The sequence below is a fragment of the Sander lucioperca genome, chromosome 4, assembly GCF_008315115.2.
Source record: "Sander lucioperca isolate FBNREF2018 chromosome 4, SLUC_FBN_1.2, whole genome shotgun sequence".
Classification (NCBI taxonomy): Eukaryota; Metazoa; Chordata; class Actinopteri; order Perciformes; family Percidae; genus Sander; species Sander lucioperca.
This window is the reverse complement of record NC_050176.1, coordinates 5,359,762-5,372,397: the sequence shown is the minus strand read 5'-3', so window position 1 is coordinate 5,372,397 and position 12,636 is coordinate 5,359,762. Positions and strand designations below refer to the sequence as shown.

Genomic DNA, 12,636 nt, shown 5'->3' with positions numbered 1-12,636 from the left:
CCATTACAACCATGAAACTCACCAATGCTCTCAGTCAATGCTCCAAGTTCTCCTCCACTGACATGTTCGGACATCACTGGATGAGGGAAAGACTACAGGGAGAGTTTGGCTGAGATCAAATCAATTTCCTTCTCTCTGCAGCGCTAATTTTAGGTTTTTCCTGTTTTATTTTGTGAATTGATTACCTGTGTTACTGTTTACCTGTTATTTGTTCATGGCTATGTTTTACCCGTGTTCTTTCTGTGTTCTCTGTTTTGTTTTCCCAGTTCCATCTTTGTGTACATGTTCATGCTTCAGTTTCCTGTTTTACTTTGTAGAGTCTGTTTCTCCCATGTCATGTCTCGGTTTACTTCCTGCCTTGTGTGTTTTCCCGTTTCCCCGTGATTGTCTGTCCTGCCCTGATGTGTTCCACCTGTTCATCAGTCCTCATGTCAACTGTCTCTCGTTACTACCCTCATTACCTCGTGTATTTAGTTTCTGTGCTTTCTTTAGCTGTGTTCGAAACCGTTCCCTATAACGGAAATAGTGCACTATATATAGTGTCCACCATTTAGCTCGAATTCTCCAGGGTAATTACATTAACTATTTAGTCATCTATAAAATACCCACAATGCACTGCTAATTTGAGTATACATACGATGTACCCTACATTTTACTCCCGTATCCCACAATGCAATGCAGTAGTGTTTTCCCATTGGAGAAGAAGCAGAAGCACCTGCGAAAACTGAAAAGGAAAAATGGAGCGGGCTTTCGTTTCTTAGCAGTGGAAATGTAATATGCAACATATATACAACCTTTTACTATTCTCCTGAGTGCTCTGTTTGTTTCAGGGGCGTATTAGAAGTATTTTTGTTTCGGTTTGTTTACATGATGCTGGGCGAGCCCGCCTCTGTCACACAAATAACCGGCGCATCTACTGACGCAACGACATTTTCAGTGAGTGTCCAAAATCTCGTTCAGTCGTTCCCTCTATAGTTCTCTATTCAATAAACACTACATAGGGAATAGTGAGTGAGTGAATGAGGGAACGGTTTAGAACACAGCTTTTGTATGTTGTCCTGATCGTTATCGTTACGTGTGTCTTTTCCTGTGCCGTTCCGAGTCATTCCCTGTGTTGTTTTGTTCCTATTGTTTTTTTTTGGAGGGGGGGGGGGTTTCCTTTTGCCAGTTTTCCACCTGCTTGCTTCAGGACACTTTTTGTTGTAGCCGTTTTGATTTAATTAACCATCGAAACCTTATGCTGACTCCTCGTCTTAACTCTCTGCATTGCATCTGTCACTTTGTGTTTCCAGAGGCGAGAGCCTTCCCAGGATAGCTAACAGTAAAAAACAGTTGTCATTATAGGTTATGTTTCACATTTAGAATAGGGGCTATTGTAGCAAACAATCCCATCACATCAATCACAGTCACATGTATTGTGTGTGTGAAACAAATAAGCATGAACTGCTACGGTGTTACAGTATGTTCACACGTCGATGCCATTGTTTTGTAGGGAAACTTAGCTTCCAAAATACAGACTACACCTGCTTTCTCCTCTGATACTTCTCGTTTTACTGTAGCATTATGGGGCATTCACCTCCCCAAAAAAAGGGATCCAGCGATTTGCCGCAGGGAGGTGCGGCAGGGGGGGAGTGTCAATGAAACGGCCCATTTGTGTGATGTCCTGTTGTGTTCCTAAACCCCCCATAAAGCACACGTAGACTTTATATTTCACAATTACTGTTTTCTGTCAGATCGTTTATAGACATTTTGGCGTGATTGCGCCCGCTTCTCACGTCGCCTGTCAGATTGCCCGCAACCCACTGCCTGCTCGCCTCTCATTGAAAATTAATTACGAGGCGCGACAATCAACAATCAACAATCAACAAAAAAAGGCCTTTATGCTCATGATACGAAAAGCCCCAGCCAACAAATTGATGGGATTGGTTCCTTTGGTATGTGACGTATGAAACCCTGAATGTCTGAATCCATATTTTTGAGACTGTCATTGGTACACTGCAGTTCCAAGGCAGAAATGCTCAGCCATGACTTTGAATGCTTATTTTGTCCTGTACTATAAAAAACACCATATGGACATGTTGGCAAGGTTAAAAACTTGATTTTCATTGGAGGGGGGTCTTTAAAAGCCTAAATGTTGCCCTAGTTGGTGTTATATTGTATAACCAATTACTCAGTCATTTTACCTCATTTCCTACTGAGCCCCCAAAGAGATAATTAGTACAAAAAGCAGATGGACGGAGTGCATCATCTTGTTATGCTCCCCCCCTCCATCCCCCCAAAGCAGCGCTGGAGAGAGAGTCAGCTAAACAGCTGGGCAGAGATATCACAACTCAAATCCCAAAAAAGAAACACAAGAGGAAAACAAGACAAGCCTGTGTGAGGACACAAACATAATCCTCTGTGCTGCGGATTGATGTGCTACCACAAAAACAAAATGTGAAGGCCCTATGAGGAGATAAAGCCACAGAGACCACCCACAGCGCACAGCTATTTCACACTCGTCCGTCATTGGAACACAGCAGCAAAGTGACCATAATGAAAATTCAGCAAAAACTGCAATGAGTCACTCAATTTTCTGCACGCAAAAGTCACCGGACGACACAATCTTCTGAACATAGCCATACTGAGAAATACAGAGAGAGTTGTGTGGAGCTGATAGTCTTAATTAGCTTTGTAGCATCTCATTTGGCAATGGCTTGAATGTGACGGTCATTCATTAATATCAAAAAGTTACACACTAAAGCTTTAAGAAGCTGGAATCAGCGAATTTTTACTCTTTTCATAAACAAATGAGTTAAACCGATTAATCAATTATCCTAGTAGCTGGCGATTCATTTGATAGTTGACAACTGAACTACTTGACTTGACTCTATTCATCAGGATACATTTGTGATAATGCTTGGTAAGTGATCTCATTCAAAATGTTGTATAGTAAAAGAACCTGGACTTTCATTCATAGATAACAGTTGTAACTTTAATTGCAATATATGTTGGAGAAACACTCAATGAAATAATTTTCTCAAACTGCAATCAATAATCATTTTCAGTATTTTTTCTAATAGGCCTACTTGTGTCTATACAATGTAACGAAATGTTTAATTGAGTTTAGTTTGTTATGGGACCCACCATAATAATAAAACTTCTATGAATCTAAGCTTACACTGATGACTCTCTTAACATAGTAGCCAGAAAAAACTCAAAATAAATAAAATCTAATGTTCCAAGGTGTTTTTATTTGCTTTTTAAACATGGTTTAATATAGTCAATAACAGTATGAATTCCATGTTTTCACTCTATATACCATTGTGCGTTTAAGGAAATTAGCGTTTGTAAAAAAAAAAAAAAAAAAAAAAAAGAAAATGTAAAGAAAAGGCCTAATACAAGTTCCCAGAGCCTAAGCTGACATCTTCAAAAATAAAAAATAAAACAGAGAAAATTGAATTAATTTGACTGATTGTTGGATCACTATATCGTAATGTTGGCTGTGACGGTTTGAACATTTGCCTTCAACACGTGACTGATGTGGGGTTGTTTACACCCACTTTAAAAGAGCCACCTGTTTTTGCACAGACACACTTCACATCTGGGGCAGACAGAACACATTTCACAGTCACAGACCGCCTCCTACCACACAGATTCCCATCTGGTACCTTGGCCATTCCAAATCACAGTGAGTGTTTCATGTACAGTCATGTGCTGGCCTGAAACAGAGATGTTAGGTGACTTGTTGGGCAGCATCTTGGAACAGTGTTTGGTAGGGCTGGGTACTGAATTCAATACTTTTTAGGCACTGACCAAATTGCCTCTAAAGTATTGAGTATCACAGAATGCCTCGTCACTCAACACCCAAGTAAATCTCATCAGAGTCAGTGAGCCAATAAGCATGCAGCATGCTTCTACCAAGATCTAATAATGTTTGTGATTGGCTGTCTAACGTTGCCCGTCATAGAGACACACAGGAAAAACTCTACGTTACCACAGAGACGGGGCTCACGTAGTAGGAGCTGAATAATAAATAAAAAGATTTGTGCCGTAATGTGTAATGTTGTAATTTATTTTTGTTTTATAAAATTGGTATTGAAAAAAGTATCGTTTAGGAACCGATATCAAAGTCACGGTATTGGTATCGGTACCGAAAATGTTTGAGCGATACCCAGCCCTAGTGTTTGGCAACATGCTAAAAACGATGTAATTATCTTGTGAAAGCGCTCATGTAGAGAGCCACAGTGGTTTTTGTGTGGGACCAAGCCAGTGTCAGTGCTGTTATCACATTGTCTCATTGAGTATGTTCACATGCACACTAATGTTCTACTATTATACTGAATATGACAACATTCTGTATTCAATATGGTCCATGTAAACACCATATTTCGATATTCCAAATAAGGCATTTTTCCAAATTCAGCATTTTCCGATTAAGACGTGGGATATTCCAGTATTATTCAGCTTTTAGAAGCATTTTCTGGACATGTATACAGCGCATTCAGAATATACATCTCAATCAGGGTTTCAATCAGTTTTACCGCAATTTGTGACAGTTTGCAACAGTTTACGGCCTCTTGCCTGTTTACAGCTTACGGTCAGCTCTGTGCGTTGCTATGGTTGTTGTACACACACCAACCAGCCAACAGTTTGCAGGGCTGCGGTAGAGATGCACGCCCAAAAGAAAAGCCAAAATATCTGGTCAGAAGGTGAAACACAGACTTGGATATCAACAGGTTTTTGGATATGCACAAACATCGCAATGCTGACGTTTTCAAGAAGCTGGTTGAAGGAATGAAAGAGGGAGGCTGTGTTTGCACGGTGCAACAAGTCCGCCACCGGTGGAAAAAGTCCTAGTTAGCACGGGTGCATGTAAACGGGAATATAAGTGGAATGTTAATTTTCATTAGCCATGTCAACAGCTTAGTCGGAATGTTGTCGTTATCGTAATAAGGGCAAAAAACGGAATATGTGCATGTAAAAGTAGTCAGTGTCTCACTATGTATGAATATGTGCTTACTGTTACATTCTTTCTTTCTTTTATTACCCAGCTTCAGAAAAATCACAATCAAGAAACCCCCCCTGCCAATTAAGACTGATGTGCCACCAAGCAAAAAGAGCCCTTTAGGACCAGACTGACATGACGATTCATCCTCACTACTTTAATTTGACTATTTCTCAAACACTGCTCCCATTATCCCTGCTATTGGAAAGGATATTATCCAAAGGGATCGATATGTGCCATCTGCAAGCCTATTGATCCTATACTCCACAGTTGAAAGTGTTCACAGTGACTTCCTCGTACGTACTCATCTGCGTGGCTGTGATGTGCTTAGTCTGGTGGCGTGCCACTTTTCAACGACTCTCTCCATCGATCAACAGCAGAGAAAATAGCCTACTTTCTCAGCCAGTGACGGGTCAATACTTGGACCTTCGGGCTCCGCCCCACTTCTACCTCCACTCTCCTTCTAGACAAACAAGTATAAATGGTGCCAGGTGAGGGGATAATGAGGCACCCAGACATGGACTCAGCGAGGTCGGGGAGTGGCAGGGACACACAGAGCTCTCATTGTCACGCCGTAATAAGAGCTCTTCCGTAACATGGAAGAGGAGGGAAGCTCTGTTTTTAAATGTTTTTTATTTGGTTATATATATCTGGTTTATGTATTCCTGCGTACGTCAGTATGATTGTTGTCTTTTGCTGTTGGACTGCAAGTGGCTGGTGGAAAACAGAGCTGTATCAATTCCAAATTGTTACTGTACAATCAATTGTCTCAGAAATAATTGCGATGAACAATATATTGTGTCTCAGTCAAATTTAAAAAAAGATTTATTAATGCATTACTTTTTCAAACAAACTAAAATCCCAGGGTACATCTTTTGGTTAAAAACACGCCTCTTTATTATCATAAAACATCTTTTCTTACTGTACCCCCCCCCCTTGACATTTGTGTTGCTATGAACATGTATAGGGTCAAGTACCAACAACTAACAATTGAAATAATAAAAATATATAGTCTATGTAAGTACACAAAGAACTATGACAAATACATTAGTCTGAAGCTGAAGCGGAGTCCTGGACTAACCCCTACCCAGTTTGGAAAACTAATACCTTTATGTCTTGCATAAAAGCATCACCTGTCCAGATGGTGTTCTGGCCAACAGCCACTGGAACCAGCAGGCCCACGCTCCCCTGTGGTGTGCACAGCCACCTACTCAAAGGTCAGATTCATAGATAAATACGCCTACTGTACGTGTGGAAGATGAATCAGCACGGGGAGAAAAAAATCCAAGTTAGAGGCTTCGATTCATTCAGGACGGCTGCAGCCGGACAAAAGAATGTCAAAGGCAGAAAAGAGTTTCAACAGAACTGCTAGGCACTAAAAAAAAAAAGCCAACGTCAAGACACATTGAGAGACCGTCCTCCCCCGAAAAACGCTCCCAGACGTCGTTTGCACAAGCAGCAATTAAGATCTATATTTACGGTCCTAGTGGCGGTGCGCTCTAGTGGTCGTAGTAATTATGACGGGAGCAAGACAGGAAACGAGGTAACAAAGTACAAGAGCGCCAAATTTCCACATAAGGAAACAAACACAGGACTTTCACAGGGGAGAGCTGGGTTCGAGTCGGGTCTGAAAATATAAGTAAACTGCGATTTTTTTTTAACTTAGCGAACATCACGTTCAGCGTCACTTGCATAGCCTTCAGGTAGTGAAGTAACGTCTGATTTTAACCCAAACCACAACCTTTTTGGTTGGTCGTTTTGGTGCCCAAACATAACCAAACTGTGACCGTGGCGAGTTTCCTTTAAAACTTTAAGAACGTCACGTTCAGCGTCACATGCGTAACCAGAAGTGAAGTAACGCACTTCCGCCACCGCTAAGGGCGCTATTTTATGAACTGCTCCTGTGGGTCGTATTATAGGGAACAAACAACTCGTATTGTGGTTTGGAGCAGGGGTCTTTAAAGTTTTTTAGGCCAAGGACCCCTTAGCTAAAGGAGAGACCTGAGCAGGGACCCCCAACTATATACATTGTATATTTAATATTGCATATTAAACTGGGCCGGATGGATAAAAATTGATATTCACATATTATTTATACATCAAGTTTTAAATATCTTACCTATAGTAAGCCTATCATCAATATTGTGTACATTAAATGTTTTGTTTTTTTAGCAAAAAAGGCTTTGCTAATAATGTGTTAGATTCATGTTAATTTACAGACACGTTTTAATTTTTAAAAAAAAAAAAAAAAAAAAAAGATCAAACAATAATCAGGCGGCCTCCCATGCAGTAACTCTGAGGACCCCTTAGGGGTCGCGGACCCCCTGTTGAAGATCTCTGGTTTGGAGGACTTGTTGCAAATTGAACCTGTGCTTCAAACATTAGAGCTTTTAAACTACATCAAACCCCTCTCTGCTCATACACATTACTTTCATTTGAGTTTGGAGGAGACCAGCGGAGCCATGTGCTATATGCAGCAAATGTCTTCACTGTGATATCCGTTCAGGCAAACCCCTGTGACCTCAAAATAGCCAGGACCCATTCATCAAGAGTGCGCGAGTGGGCCAGTCGATGGGCTGACGGCTAGCATCCATCTCCATGCAGGCTAAATGGGGGAGATAACGAAGGGTAACGCTGATGGCTGAGAACATTAAAATGGGCTGCACTGCTGTGCCAGAGCTGGATTATTAATCCAACACAGATACACGCTGGGACGACAGCTTTTCAATCAACAGGCAATCTTTGACTTTTAAATCTTCTCTGTTTTTGCTTATTTTCTTCAGGCGGTAACTGATGGCTTTTGAATGTAATTAGTTTTGTCTGTCACAAAGAATCTCTCTCTAAAGCACTACATCAGTGAACTTAAAACAATCTCCTTAACTGTGCTGGGACCGTTTTTTTTTTTTTTTTTTTACATTGACATTGAATACTACAGAGATCCTAAGGGGACAGGATTTATTTTTTCATCAGAAAGTTTCTCATGCGCACAAGATACTTTCTGGTGCGCAGGCAAAACTATCTCGTGCTCACAAAGAAACCAATCTAAGGCTAGCTAAATGATGCTAACAAAGTACTGCTAGCATTATGTGGCTAAAGTTAGTATTTCACATTCACAGCATGACATCAGCTAACAGTTGCCTTATCATCTTAAAGTTTGTTGATGACACTATCAGGTACATTTCGTTGCGTTTTCAGGAAGAAGAATACCTCCTCCTCGGCAGCCATTCTGACTGCTACCCAAATGGATTTCTCGTGCGCACCAGAAAAAGGAAAAAAAATTCCCATGTCCCTTTAGGGGCTCCGCAGCACAACTATTCTAATAGCCCAGTTTGTCCTGAAAAAAATTATGTTCATAGATTGACTGTGCACAATATATGTGCACATAAGCGGACCATAAGTTGTCAATTTCCCTCAGGGGGACTCTAAACAAATGTGAATATTGCTCCCTGTCTGCTTCACAATATCTGCTTAATAAAGTGAGAATATGTCAGTTTTGTGTTTACAGCTTTTCCAACAAATCATGCATGCAGATTTAAATAATTGAGTTTTTCCTGTCGTGTGGATTAATAGCATGTGTTGTGGATGTTTGATGTAATGCTCGGCTCCCCCTGTTCACACGTCAAAGTGTCTTTGAGCAAGAAACTTAATCCAAATTTTTCATGAGGCCAGCAGCTTGCAGGTAGCTTGATGTCAGCAGTGTGTAAATGGGTGAATAAGGCAAAGTGTAAAGCGCTTTGGATGAAAAAAAACTCTATATAAATGCAATCCATCCAGTGCCAATCCAGGAAATAGTGTGCCCTTTACGTAGGGCAGACAGAAATTGTAAAAAGTTTCAATGGAAAGCCACCATTCTGATCTAGAATCTAGAATCGATTGCTTTTCCTTTGGTTCCCGGATGTTAACACTGAATTTTTATTTTGCAGCTGAATTTGGCCTATTGAATTTGAGCAAGTTCAAAAAATATTAGTTGACATTTTTAACGTTGAATTTTTGATTCTGAAATTTTTAATTTTTTTAACGTCGATTTTTGTGTACATTGAAAAATAAAGGCAAAAAATTCCGATACATATTTTCAATGCATAAATATTCAGTGCTAGAAATTCAGTGGCTTTTCAATTTCAAAATCCGATAAAACAGATTTACTACCGTAATCTTTCTTCAACCTTACCTTCTATACTGTAGCCAGATGGTTTGTTACACAGAACCATCTGAGAAACCGTCATTGGAAACTGTTGGAAAAAGGGCAGGCACTAAAAAAAAAAAAATACCCACCGGACGCAGGTACGGTGCCTCTGCAAAATAGACTCGGGCAGGAACTTGTTTTGGTGGAACGTAGGGAGGCGTAGGGAGGCGTAGGGAGGCGAGCTCTGGAATTAAAATCGCTGTCGAGTGTGTGATGAGAATTTTAATCAAAAAAAAAGATAAGTATAATTTGATTGTCGGTTCTAGCTCGGAGGATGTTTTCCGAATTGCTTGGTAGAATGCCAACACAAAGAAAGCGGAGGGTGAGGGACATCCGGCCACACACACACACACACACACACACACACACACACACACACACACACACACACACACACACACACATTAGCTGTTTAAACCTGTACTGGGGAAAAACTACCACTTAAATTCCATTCAGTTCTTTAGTGGTAGACTGGGAGTACAATCATCGGAAATGTGATAGTGCTGTGATGAATGACATGACAAATGGCCTGCAGGGGAGCACTACAGTCCTAGACTTTACAGAGGAGCCATAACTCCAACACTGATAAGATATCATAAAGAAATATACAGAGGACAACAAGGAGGACTATGTGATGAGGCCTTAATGATTCTCAGCAGATATCTGATATAACAACGGAAATGACTGAGTGTCAGCATCTCTAATGGCTGCTGCCATAAAGCACCGAGATTCTTTTATAACATGAACGATCATCAATCAGCTTATATCCTACAGTATCTGCCTGTCATGTGTATGTATAAAAGAAGTTTTCCTCTTACATTTTTCCAGCCATGGATGAATTGCTATGTCCGAAAATAGCTTTTTTTGTTACTTTTACCACATGACTTAAAAGCATTCTCATAATCTGGATTCAGTGTTTGTTTTTTTCCTCCAAGTGAGTGAGAATAAAACCATCGCTCCAGCATCAACCACCTCACCCAGTCATAATCTCATCCGAGATCGTGTGAAATTGTCACATCCGATTTTTCCGACAGTCTCACAGAAGCAGCTGTATGATCCCTGATCCAGTTGGTGTGAAAAAACTGCTACCAGCCCGGTCTGTCTGCTCTGCAGACCCCAGCGAGCGTGTAGACTTGAAACAAGAAGCAAAACCGAGAGTCTGCTCCATTCACATTTGTAGTATTTACAATCTCAGCACTTTTACTTTTTATACTGAAATAGCGGTTGGGCAAAGTGTTTGGTGGAGCATCTGTGTCCAAAAAAGATTCCTGTAAGTAAAGATACAAGAATATGTAAAACCTCTGTTTTGGGAAGAAAAAAAAAGTAAAAGGAAGTAAAAGGATTCCAAAAGTGTCTCGCTGTTTTTGGAAATTGTAAATTGATTTATTTGAAACATGGACAATGCACAAATAAACATTAAACTTGTTAAAACAAGAGAATATGTCTTGGGCCAGGTTATAGCAACAATTGCTAATTTCCACCTGTAGTTCCTGGGCAGGTATGACAAATTAAAAAAAACAATTAACAATTTTAAATATAAATTTCACAGGATTATAAATGACATGGTGTCCATAGTAATTAAAAACAGGCAGTTTAGCAAAAAACAGGGGTGCCATCAACCCACTCACTCTCTCTCTCCCCCCTCCCAGCACACACACTCAAACAATTCAGCAGCAGCTTAGGCACATTGGAGTACATGCAATTCTAGACACTCATTCATACAAGGACACACACACACACACACACACACACACACACACACACACACACACTCATACTCACACACACACACACACACACACACACACACACACACACACACACATAAATACAGTATCTTATAGGTGTGTGCAAACTTGTTTACTCAACAACCAACTCTTTGTTAGGCATGAGAAGGTGTGAGAATTTTTACATAAAATATGTTCCGTGGGAAGGGCATTCCACTGCCTCATGGCCACACATGAGAAGGAGGAACTCCCAAATTGGGTTTTACGTTGTGGGATGCTACACTCCCCCGTTGTAACGCTTCGAGTAGTTCGCACTGTTATTTCGGAGCAGAGTGTTACACACTTTTTCAGAGGGGGAACAGTAGCACTGTATATGATTTTATGTAACAAAGACACATTTGAGTGTTTTATCAAAACTAAGTAGATCATATTTGACACAGCTGAGAAGTCAAGACCGACAAAATGACCATAAACCTGGGTGTTTTATTTTGAAATTTGGTTTATTTTGTAAAGTATCCAGCTGTACTGTGGGTCTTCCTGTATGTGATTACCTGCTTGGCTTGACACATTAGCTCGCGGACGAAATAGAGGAGACGCCCAAATGATCGCTGCAGCGCGAGGGCCGGCATGGCCGCTCTGCACCTGATCGCAGCCGGTGTGGCCGGACAGATTGAATAACATGGGTGCCAAATGAAAACAGCTCCGCTTCGCAGCGCTTCGCAGCGCTTCAGCATGCGGTGTGTTTATGGCTTCACGTACTGTAGTGTCATGTCATTAAGCACCTGTCACTTGACGCCCGTAGCACACAGACACCAAACACATTGTGCAGACAAAAGTCAAGGTACAGTAGCTGGAATGTACCGATTTGAAGAATGATTGAAATAAACAATGGAATGTTGGCCTTTCATGGCAATCCATTCAACAGTTGTTGCAACCCATGCTCACTCCCAACTCGCCAACATACTGACGCTTGGTCAGTGGCTCTCAGTGTCAGATACCGATGCACAAAGCACCCTTTAGCGTCTGCATGAGACGCACCATACTCACTCCTAAAAAAATAACATGAATAAATTACTTTAAAGCAGATTTTCTTCAAGGCTAAATTACATGGTATCGGATCGGTGCACTAGCCAATACCAATACCAGCATTTTAGGCAGTATCGGAGGCTTTTCCGATACTAAAGCTTTCATTTATTGTAGGAATGACTATTGAAAGATGTTTTAATGATAAGCAATTAACACAAGAGTATTAAACCAACCCCGGTCTCCCCTAATACGTAATGTATCTGCTGCTAGAGAGGACAACAAACATGTCAACCGCACCTGCAGCTGCTGTGCCATTCATCAGAAGCTTTGGCTTAAGTCTCGCATTGCCAGACCTTCCTCCACGGCGCTGCGGAGGAGGGTCTGACTAGTCCACACAGCATTCCTGGATGGGAGTAAAACGTGCTCTGGTTTATTAGCATTTCTTTAAACCAATCACAATTGTCTTGGGCGGTGCTAAGCTCCGCACGGAGCAACAGTGCCGCTGCAAAATAGTCTCAGGAAGGAACTTGTTTTGGTGGAACGTGTACGTTCAAAAGTTGTTTTAATCGTGCAACAGAAAACTCAGATTGGACAGATAGTCTAGCTAGCTGTCTGGATTTACCCTCCAGAGATCTGAGGAGCAGTTAACCATAGTCCTCAGAAATCCACCGGAGTTTAGAATGCCAACACAAAGTTAGTAGAAGGTAACAGAC

The 12,636-nt window shown here is 41.0% G+C and overlaps 1 protein-coding gene across 17 annotated transcripts in view; it reads right to left on the bottom strand.

Annotated features, from left to right (window-relative positions):
- The window catches only part of LOC116039680 (potassium voltage-gated channel subfamily KQT member 5-like), a 181,489-nt gene that overhangs the window by 60,647 nt on the left and 108,206 nt on the right, over window positions 1-12,636 (bottom strand). The gene's annotated exons all lie outside the window — the stretch shown is intronic.